Source organism: Oncorhynchus mykiss, chromosome 19 (assembly GCF_057628025.1).
Source record: "Oncorhynchus mykiss isolate SJ-2025 chromosome 19, ASM5762802v1, whole genome shotgun sequence".
Lineage (NCBI taxonomy): Eukaryota > Metazoa > Chordata > Actinopteri > Salmoniformes > Salmonidae > Oncorhynchus > Oncorhynchus mykiss.
In genome coordinates this window covers 37793123-37804423 of record NC_143040.1, presented here as the reverse complement: position 1 = coordinate 37804423, position 11301 = coordinate 37793123, and the positions used below count along the sequence as shown (strand labels likewise).

Here is an 11301-nt window from a genome sequence, read left to right as displayed (position 1 = left end):
CCAAGTATCCCAGTAAGATCGTGTTGCTACAGGTTAGTATCACCCCCACTTTTTCTTTCTTAAAATGACAATGTTGATTCAAGCAGTTTGTGCCCACTGGGTTGATACCCATGAGATGTAGAGGATCTTGCATATTATTTAAAACTTCTGTTTTACTGTTGATCAATTTCACAAAAAGTATTTAATTCAATTAATTGAAATATTTGTAATGAATAAGCTTTTTTGAACAAATATCATCTCGACTTTTTGAATAAACAATGTTTTTTTTGTAGAACGAGTGTACACTTTGTGGATTTGGAAACTACAAGTGCTCCTGGTATAAGGGCACAAGGCGAGACCCAGATGCAGACATAGGAGGAGGAAGATGGTTAGAGTCCAAGATGTTTATTAACAACCCAAAAGGGGTAGGCAAGAGAATGGTCGTGGACAGGCAAAAGGTCAAAACCAGTTCAGAGATCCAGAGGTACAGAATGGGAGGCAGGCTCGAGGTCAGGGCAGGCAGAATAGAATGGAGTCCAGAAAACAGGGAAAGGCCAAAACGGGGAGGACTAGTAGACAAGAATGGAACAGTCAACACACTGGTTGACTTGAACATACAAGACAAACTGGCACAGTGAGACAGGAAACACAGGGATAAATATACCAGGGAAAATAAGCAACACCTGGAGGGGGTGGAGACAATCACAAGGACAGGTGAAACAGATCAGGGTGTGACACCTGGGTCAAATGGACCCCCCCTTTTACTGTGATTCAAGGTACAGAAAATTGTGTACTTTGCAGTATATACACAATATATACAAAAGTATGTGGACAAAGCTTCAAATTTGTGAATTCGGCTATTCAGTCACATCTGTTGCTGACAGCACACAGCCATACAATCTCCATAGAAAAACAATGGCAGTAGAATGGTTTTACTGAAGAGCTCAGTGACTTTCACCGTGCCACTGTTATAGGATGCCACCTTTCAAACAAGTCAGTTCGTCAAATTTCTGCCCTGCTAGAGCTGCCCCTGTCAACTGTAAGTGCTGTTACTGTGAAGTGGAAACGTCTAGGAGCAACAACGGTTCAGCCGCAAAGTGGTAGGCCACACAAGATCACAGAACGGGACCGCCGATTGCTGAAGCGCATAGTGCGTAAAAATCATCTGTACTCAGTTGCAACACTCAGTACAGGGTTCCAAACTGCCTGTTGAAGCAACGTCAGTGCAAGAACTGTTCGTCAGGAGCTTCATGAAGTGGGTTTCCATGGCCGAGCAGCCGCACACAAGCCTAAGATCACCATGCGCAATGCCAAGCTTTGGCTGGAGTTGGACTCCATTGGACTCTGGAGCAGTGGAAACGCGTTCTCTGGAGTGATGAATCACGATTCACCATCTGACAGTCCGACGTATGAATCTGGGTTTGGCGGATGCCAGGCGAACACTACCTGCCCCAATGCATAGTGCCAACTGTAAAGTTTGGTGAAGGTGGAATAATGGTCTGTGGCTGTTTTTCATGGTTCGGGCTAGGCCCCTTAGTTCCAGTAAAGGGAAATCTTAATGCTATAGCATGCAATGACATTTTAGACAATTCTATGCTTCCAACTTTGTGGCAACAGTTCGGGGAAGGCCCTTTCTTGTTTCAGAATGGCAATGCCCCTGCGCAAGGTCCATACAGAAATTATTTGTCTAGATCGGTGTGGAAGAACTTGACTGGCCTGCACAGAGCCCTGACCTCAACCCCATCGGACACGTATGGGCTGAATTGGAATGGCGACTGCAAGCCAGGCCTAATCCCCCCAACATCAGTGCCCAACCTCACTAATGCTGCTGTTCCTGCATCAATGTTCCAACATCTAGTGGAAAGCCTTTCCAGAAGAGTGGAGACTGTTATAGCAGCAAAGGGGTGGATCTACTCCATATTAATGCCCCTGACTACTGTAGCTGGAAATGGCAGATTTTTAATGGTATATTTACAGAGGCGTACAGAGGCCCATTATCAGCAACCATCCCTCCTGTGTTCCAATGGCACGTTGTGTTAGCTAATCCCAAGTTTATAATTTTAAAAGGCTAATTGATCATTAGAAAACCCTTTTTAAATTATGTTAGCACAGCTGAAAACTGTTGTCCTGATTAAAGAAGCAATAAAACTGGCCTTCTTTATACTAGTTGAGTATCTGGAGCATTTGTGGGTTTTGATAACAGGCTCAAAATGGCCAGAAACAAATAACTTTCCAGCGGACCCGGGCAAACTGTCTCTTACCAGAAAAGAAAGAGTGGGAGGCCCTGGTGCACAACTGAGCAAGACGACAAGTACATTAGAGTGTCTAGTTTGAGAAACAGATGCCTCACAAGTCCTCAACTTGCAGCTTCATTAAATAGTACCTGCAAAACACCAGTCTCAACGTCAACAGTGTTAGCTGATGCTGTGCACCGGTAGCTGTGCTAACATAATTGCAAAAGGGTTTTCTAATGATCAATTAGCTTTTTAAAATGATTAACTTGGATTAGCTAACACAACGTGCCATTAACAATGTCTACACTGTATTTCTGATCAATTTGATGTTATTTTAAATGGACAAAAAAGTGATTTTCTTTCAAAAACAAGGACATTTCTAAGTGACCCCAAACTTTTAAACAGTAGTGTATTTTTGGTGTCCAACATGAAAAACGGATTGGATATAGGCTGATAGGCCACTCTGTAAGGGCTGCAGAATGAGCAGTGAAGTTCTGGGAAACTCTGTGGATTTGGAAAGAACTGACTCCGCTTTTACTGCGACTCAGTGTAGGCTACAGGAAATTGTGTTACACTGCAATACAGTGCCTTCAGAAAGTATTCACACCACATTACTTTTCCCACTTTTTGTTGTGTTACAGCCTGAATTTAAAATTGAGATTTGTCATTGGCTGACTCATAATATCCCATAATGTCAAAGTGGAATTATGTTTTGAGACTTTTTGGTTGCGCTAATAGCACTATATAACCTGGTTCAAGCATTCATAACATTATCTTGAAGCACAGTTATGCCAAAACGTTGGTGATTTACCCAATAAATTACTGAGAGCTTGTATAGATATTTCACCTAAATTTAACCAGGTAGGCAAGTTGAGAACAAGTTCTCATTTACAATTGCAACCTGGCCAAGATTAAGCAAAGCAGTTTGACACAATTACACATGGAGTAAAACAGTCAATACAGTAGAAAAATAAGTCCATATACAATGTGAACAAATGAGGTGAGATAAGGGTGGTAAAGGGAAAAAAAGGCCATTGTGGCAAAGTAAATACAATGTAGCAAGTAAAACACTGGTATGGTAGATTTGCAGTGGAAGAATGTGCAAAGTAGAAATAATGGGGTGCAAAGGAGCAAAATAAACAAATACAGAAAGAGGTAGTTTGGGCTAAATTATAGATGGGCCATGTACAGGTGCAGTAATCTGTGAGCTGCTCTGACAGCTGGTGCTTAAAGCTAGTGAGGGAGATACTGTATATACACACACACAATACTCTGCCCATGTATTTAACTAGGCAAGTCAGTTAAGAACCAATTCTTGTTTACTATGACAGCCTACACCGGCTGACGCTGGGCCAATTGTGCGCCACACTATTGAACTCCCAATCACAGCCGGTTGTGATACAGCCTGGATTCAAACCAGGGTCTGTAGTGACACCTCAAGCACTAAGATACAGTGCCTTCAACCGCTGTGCCACTCAGGAGCATATGAAGTAATGTATATACAATATTTATAGCCATAAATTTAGTGAAAAGCTGTAAACATACACATTGTTTCACATCCTTTAATAAACAGATTCATGAACACAATAGGCTACAACCCGCTTCACAGCTCCCATGGAAAAGTCTATTGTAGCTTCATGCTGACAAAAGAGTAGCAGAGGAAGGAGTTCGCTTCTTCAGCAATGTTCTCTAAAATATTACGTGTTACAGTGGTGTGTCGCTCATCTCTGTACCCCACACAGCCGAAATCTTTCTGTCCCACAGTCGAGCAGTGAATTTCAAACACAGATGCAACTGCCAAGACCAGGGAGGATTTCCAATGCCTCGCAAAGGGCACCTATTGGTAGATGGGTAAAAATAAAACAAACATTGAATATCCGTTTGAGCATGGTGAAGTTATTAATCTTTGGGTGGTGTATCAATACACCCAGTCACAAAGATACAGACATCCTTCTTAAGGAAACACTCAGGGATTTCACCATGAGGCCAATGGTATCTTTAAAACAGTTACAGAGTTGAATGGCTGTGATAAGAGAAAACTGTGGATGGATCAACATTGTAGTTACTTCACAGAATAAAAATATTCCAAAACATGCATCCTGTTTATAATAAGGCACTAAAGCAAAACTGCAAAAAAAAAAAAAAATGGCAAAGAAATGTACTTTATATTCCGAATACTAAGAATTATGTTTGTGGCAAATCCTACACAACACTATCAGAACTCAGGATAAGACCCAGATGCAGACAGCTAGAGTCAGATGTTTATTGACCCAAACCGGGGTTAGGTAAAAGACAGGTCAAAGGCAGGCAGATGTCCGTAATCCAGGGCAGAGTCAATAAGGTACAGAACAGCAGGCAGGGTCGGCGTCAGGACAGGCAGAGGTTCGAAAACGGGTCAGAGTCAGACAGGTACAGAACGGTAGGCAGGCTCGGGGTCAGGGCAGGCAGAACGGTCAGAAACGGGGAAACTAGGAAACAGAACTTGAGAAAGCACGGAGACGGCAAAACATGCTGGTAAGACAAACTGGCAGACAAACAGAACACAGATATAAATACACTGGGGATAATGGGCAACACCTGTAGGGGGGGGTGGAGACAAGTACAACGATATGTAAAACAGATGGTGTGACAAACACATCAGAGTACCACTTCATATTTTTAAGCATGGTGGTTGCTGCATCATGTTATGGGTATGCTTGCCACCGGCAAGGACTAGGAAGTTTAGGATAAAATTCAATGGAATAGAGCTAAGCACAGGGAAAACCTGGGTCAGTATGCTTTCCAACAGACACTCACTTCAGCAGGACAATAACCTAAAACAAGGCCAAATGTACACTGGAGTTGCTAACCAAGATGACATTGAATGTTCCTGAGTGGCCTAGTTACAGTTTTGACTTAAAATCAGCTTGAAAATCTAAGGCAAGACTTGAAAATGGCTGTCTAGTGATGATCAACCACCGACTTGACAGAGCTTGAAGACTATTAAAAAGAATAATGTGCAAATATTATACAATCCATGTGCAAAGATCTTAGAGACTTACATTAAGACTCACAGCTGCCAAAGGAGATTCTAACATGTGAATACTTATGTAAATGAGATGTGTATTTCATTTTCAAAAAATGTGCAAAAAATGTATAAAAACATGTTCACTTTGTCATTATGGGGTATTGGGTGAGAAAAAAGTATATTTAATCAATTTTGAATTCAGGCTGTAACAAAACTAGGAATAAGTCAAGGGGCGCTCCCGCGATATGCAACTTTTCAGGGAAGTTAGGAACCAATATGCACAGACATTTAGGAAAGCAAAGGCTAGCTTTTTCAAACAGAAATTCTCATCCTGTAGCACAAACTCCAAAAAGTTATGGGACACTGTAAAGTCCATGGAGAATAAGAGCACCTCCCAGCTGCCCACTGCACTGAGGCTAGGAAACACTGTCACCACCAATAAAGCCATGATAATTGAGAATTTCAATAAGCATTTTTCTACAGCTGGCCATGCTTTCCACCTGGCTACCCCTACCCGGTCAACAGCCCTGCACCCCCCCACAGCAACTTGCCCAAGCCTCCCCCATTTCTCTTTCACCCAAATCCAGATAGCTGATGTTCTGAAAGAGCTGCAAACTCTGGACCCCTACAAATCAGCCAGGCTAGATAATCCGGACCCTCTCTAAAATTCTGCCAAAATTGATGCAAACCCTGTCCACCTCTTTCGTATCGTCTGAGATCCCCAAAGATTGGGAAGCTGCCACACTCATCCCCCTCTTCAAAGGGGGAGACCCAAATTGCTACAGACCTATATCTATCCTACCTTTAAGGTCTTCAAAAGACAAGTTAACAAAACAGATCACCGACCATGTCGAATCCACCATACCTTCTCCGCTATGCAATCTGGTTTCCGAGCTGGTGATGGGTGCACCTCAGCCACGCTCAAGGTTCTAAACGATATCATAACCGCCATCGATAAGAGACAATATGTAACAAATGTCATCGGGAGAAGCAGAAGAGGACCAAGGTGCAGCGTGGTAAGTATTCATAATGCGTTTAATAAATACAAACACCTGACCAAAAACAATAACCAAACAGTTCTGCAAGGTAGAAAACAACTACCCACAAACACAGGTGGGAACAGGCTACCTAAGTATGGTTCTCAATCAGAGACAACGATTGACAGCTGCCTCTGATTGGGAACCATACCAGGCCAAACACATAGAAATACAACACACAGAACAAAACATAGAATGAATAACATGGAATGCCCACCCCAACTCACGCCCTGACCAAACCAAAATAGAGACATAAAAAAAGAACTAAGGTCAGGACGTGACACAATACTGTGCAACTGTATTGGCCAAGGCTTTTGACTCTGTCAATCACCACATTCTTATCGGCAGACTCAACAGCCTTGATTTCTCAAATGACTGCCTCGCCTGGTTCACCAACTACTTCTCAGACAGAGTTCAGTGTGTCAAATCGGAGGGCCTGTTGTCCGGACCTCTGGCAGTCTCTATGGGGGTGTCACATGGTTCAATTCTCAGGCCGACTCTTTTCTCTGTATACATCAATGATGTCGCTCTTGCTGCTGGTGATTCTCTGATCCGCCTCTACGCAGACGACACCATTTTGTATACTTCTGGCACTTCTTTGGACACTGTGTTAACTAACCTCCAGACGAGCTTCAATGCCATACAACTCTCCTTCCGTGGCCAACTGCTCTGAAATGCAAGTGAAACTAAATGCATGCTATTCAACCGATCGCTGCCCACACCTGCCTGCCCATCCAGCAACACTACTCTGGACGGTTCTGACTTAGATTATGTGGACAACTACAAATACCTAGGTGTCTGGTTAGACTGTAAACTCTCCTTCCAGACTCACATTAAGCATCTCCAATCCAAAATTAAATCTAGAATCGGCTTCCTATTTCGCAACAAAGCATCCTTCACTCATGCTGCCAAACATACCCTCGTAAAACTGACTATCCTTCCGATCCTTGGCTTCGGCGATGTCATCTACAAAATAGCCTCCAACACTTTACTCAGCAAATTGGATGCAGTCTATCACAGTGCCATCCGTTTGTCACCAAAGCCCCATATACTACCCACCAGGTCATCTATAAGTCTTTGCTAGGTAAAGCCCCGCCTTATCTCAGCTGACTGGTCACCATAGCAGCACCCACCCGTAGCACACGCTCCAGCAGGTATATCTCTCTGGTCACCCCCAAAGCCAATTCCTCCTTTGGCCGCCTCTCCTTCCAGTTCTCTGCTGCCAATGACTGGAACGAACTGCAAAAATCACTGAAGCTGGAGACTCTTATCTCCCTCACAAACTTTAAGCACAAGCTGTCAGAGCAGCTCACAGATCACTGAACTTGTACTTAGCCCATCTGTAAATAGCCCATCCAACTACCTCATCCCCCATACTGTTATTTATTTTGCTCCTTTGCACCAACTTGTTCTCAACTGGCCTACCTGGTTAAATAAAGGTGAAATAAATAGAAAAATAAAAGTATGAATACTTTCTGATCACACTGTATGCCTGTCCAACATGAAAAACGTAGTGAACATCGTCCAATATCAATGGGCTAATTAACAATGGGATTTAAGTGTTTTCTAAAGTGTATTATTATAATTGTAACAATATTATTAATATTGTTGTTACTATTATTATAAATAATGTGTTTGAATTGTTTTACTGCTGTTACCATGATAACTGTCTAGTAATCATTAATTTGAATGCTGTAACAATAATGCCAACGCTATAATATTATTTGTGCTATAAAGGCGTTGGCCTTATTTCCTTTTTTTAAATTGTTAAACAAAATTCAAGTCTGTAACATTTTCTCATAAAATGTTAATAATTATGACAATTGTATTGCTTTTATTTTGAAGGAGAATCGCCGAGCTCGGGGATTATCCTTGCTAGGTCTTGCTTATTCTTGCTGGCGGAACGGAGGTGTGGTGGTTGACACTTTCTTTTCCTCAACTCTTTGCGATTGAGCATTTGCGTCACCTACAGTAGGGTATCGTTAAATGTATTGAAATGGTATGCGCCATGGTTTCTCATAAATTCTAGATCTTTTTTGTTTATTTTTATTTTGTATCTCTGTCGCAATACTTGAAGAGATTAGCGTAGTTTAGTTGGCATCGCAACAACTCACAATACAGTTTAATGCTATAGTTACGTTCACAATCATCATGCAATGACTTCGGCAGCAAGAGTAGGAAGTGACGCTTCGAAGAGCAGAAAAAAAAAGTTTTCTGTTTCTGAAGAGGGAGAAAATGCAAACTACAAAGTGTGCCAGCGATGCATACTAGCCTACAAGGTAACGTATAACCTACATTGCTTTAATTCATGTGTGTAGTAACGTAACAACTTATTCGTGTTTTTAAACTGCTCTATGGTTTAAAAAAAAGCCAAGGTGTCAATATAAGATTCAAGATTCATCGTTATTGTCCACTCCCTGCTGCATATGTCAGCGACAATGGTTGCATCTAAAAAAAAAAATCACATCTCAATGAATCTTCATGGAGGTCCTGCTGATGGATCTAGCATTTATATGCAGTAGTCTAGGCTAGATACAGATTCGCGTGGTTCGATATAGCTCGGATGCCAATGGTTGCTGCACGATGATGAGTAGCCTTGTGCACCTCCCTAGTTGTGCCTGGAGAAGCGGGTGGGTGTACTCTAATATGCCTAACATTTCCAAAACGGCCCGCCCTGCGAAGGCGACCTGTTTGACATCCACAGTTTTTATGAAAGTAAAGTCATATACAAAAAAATCACGACAGCTGTGATGGGAACTGGAAGTTTCGGTACAATTTTATAAATGCCTACAGATACTTTGTTCTTTCGACATGGTGTGATCTTTTTGTGTCGGTAAAATTTATCATGAGAGAAATGGCAGTGGAAAGGCATTTATGCGCAAATATCGATATAATAACCATCATATATATATATATCTAAGTAAACTTGGAGTCACGCGATTATATGGTGCGTGGTCGCTGGTGAACTCGGGAAATCGTGTAGTTTATTAGTCTACAGATTAAATAAATGATGAACTAAACAGGGTGGTGTAAGTATTGTGATCTTGATTCTCCTTTCCAATAAATATCGAGGGTCTTATTCTGGTGACATGATGATCGATGCACATCATGCGGGGATTTTTATCTGCAAATAGTCAATTTGGTGGAAACACCACTGGTGGGAAAATGCTCATATTTTCTTTATGCAAATTCTAGAGTATTCACATGAAAATCTGTCATCAATTGGATGGAAACCTAGCAATACACTCTGAAGGACCTAAAATGATGAATCCCATGGGCCTATTGGTTTTTCACAGTCAGGCCAACCCAAGCTGTAGTCTACTATGCAAGTGGGCTAATAGTATGCCAATTATTGAATCAGAAATTCACAGGTTTCAGATTTGTACCAAATTATTTTCCAGGTTTTCGCTCTCAAAGTCACACTTTTTAAATAGAAAAACAACTAAATTGGATGTTCTAAGTCCACAACAATGCTCAAACCACATCAGGAGAACACTTTTGAGGTCTGGGTAAAAAAAATAAAAAATCTAAGAAAATTCGATTTTTTGTGTGTAGTTACCCTTTAATTTAACTGTACGGTCGCCAAGCACTGTTGTTTGGTTAGCATGTTTCTGTAGACCACATGAGATGGCGTTTGCAAAACAAATGGCCACTGGATTGATGCAAATATTAATGCTATCATTCTGCCAGGTGCAGGCATAGGCTACTTTGTAGCTAGTTAGTTTTTGTGAAAGTTTTTCCATCAACCAGAAGACGGTTAGGCCTATCACGGTTAGGCCTATCACTATATTTTTCCTGAACCTTAATTGTTTGAAACCTGGACGTTTTACTTCATATTATGAAGCATGTCTTACCTTGCTTCAAAGTAGCCTATAGCAAAAATCCCACCATAGAAACGTGGATGCAATTATTTTACAGACTTCCTTTAATGCATTCCTGTACTTATTGGTTTTCTTTCAACTTTCTTTCATTGTCTAGAAGCCAAATGCATTATCCTAGTCATATTAGCAACCCGTGATAGTTGTTGCATCTTTAGAATTGACCTCTTTATACATTTCTAACGGATATGTCCATCTCAGTTCTTGAAGCATTTTAGAACAGTTTTTTTCCCGCAAATTGCGCAGGACTACCGCTGTGTGCATATTGCTGCGCTCAGAATGTGAACACATAATAGTTTGTCAACATTGTAAGTTAAACATTCTGATCTGTTCCATTAGCCGTATTAATTGATACTGCGTATACCTCCCCTACCCTACTTTGATACGCAGACCAGAAAGTGTCCATCAGTCTGTAACAACACACCTGAGCTACTGTACGGTCCTGCACAGAAGAGTGGACTAGACTATAGTCTTCATTTTATTAACAGTTTAAATATGACCAGTTTAATGACAGACAATTATAACTACGTCAATGGATATCTAGAGGCAAAAAAAACAAAAACACACCTATTTAGGCGAATTGCTGGCTAGCAGAGTAGAACACTTGAACAGGAGAGCCACACACTCTAAGGGCTCAGATGCAGTAATTGAATAACCGAATAACCAACGTTTCTACAGACAAGCTGTCTTCATCAGGGTATAATGACAAACACTGCGGGGTGACTAGTTTATATAGTGTCAAAGGACACACACAGGTGTCTGTAATCATGGCTGGGTGTGGCCTGATATCATTGGTTAATTCTCAGATATAAAAAACAACATACCAAAAACATGAATGATCGCATAAGATCATAGATACAATTTGGCTACATAGACCTACAAACATTTACAAAAGCAAAATCACAATAATCACTAATGGATATGCCATGTGCCAATAATGGTTATGCCAAGTGCCAAACATAATTTCTCTTTCGAGGGTAGATTTGCATCTTATTTCTACAACCAATGAAAGATTGAAAGAGTGGATATGATATGAACATGACTTTGATTCAAAACCATAACACACACAATCATACGTATCCCACGCACTCTCACATAGCAAGGCGTGTATATTTCTTATGCACCGAATAGCACGCATGAATGTTTTCAGGCTTTGTAGCGTTATT

General features: G+C 41.2%; 1 protein-coding gene across 2 annotated transcripts in view; it reads left to right on the top strand.

The window, feature by feature from the left end:
- The first annotated feature begins 8148 nt into the window (after nt 1-8148).
- The window catches only part of mideasb (mitotic deacetylase associated SANT domain protein b), a 31497-nt gene continuing 28344 nt past the window's right edge, over nt 8149-11301 (top strand). For both annotated transcript variants that reach the window (XM_090210945.1, XM_090210943.1), the window contains exon 1: nt 8149-8536. The gene's annotated coding sequence lies outside the window, so the exon portion shown is untranslated. The remainder of the gene's footprint in view (nt 8537-11301) is intronic.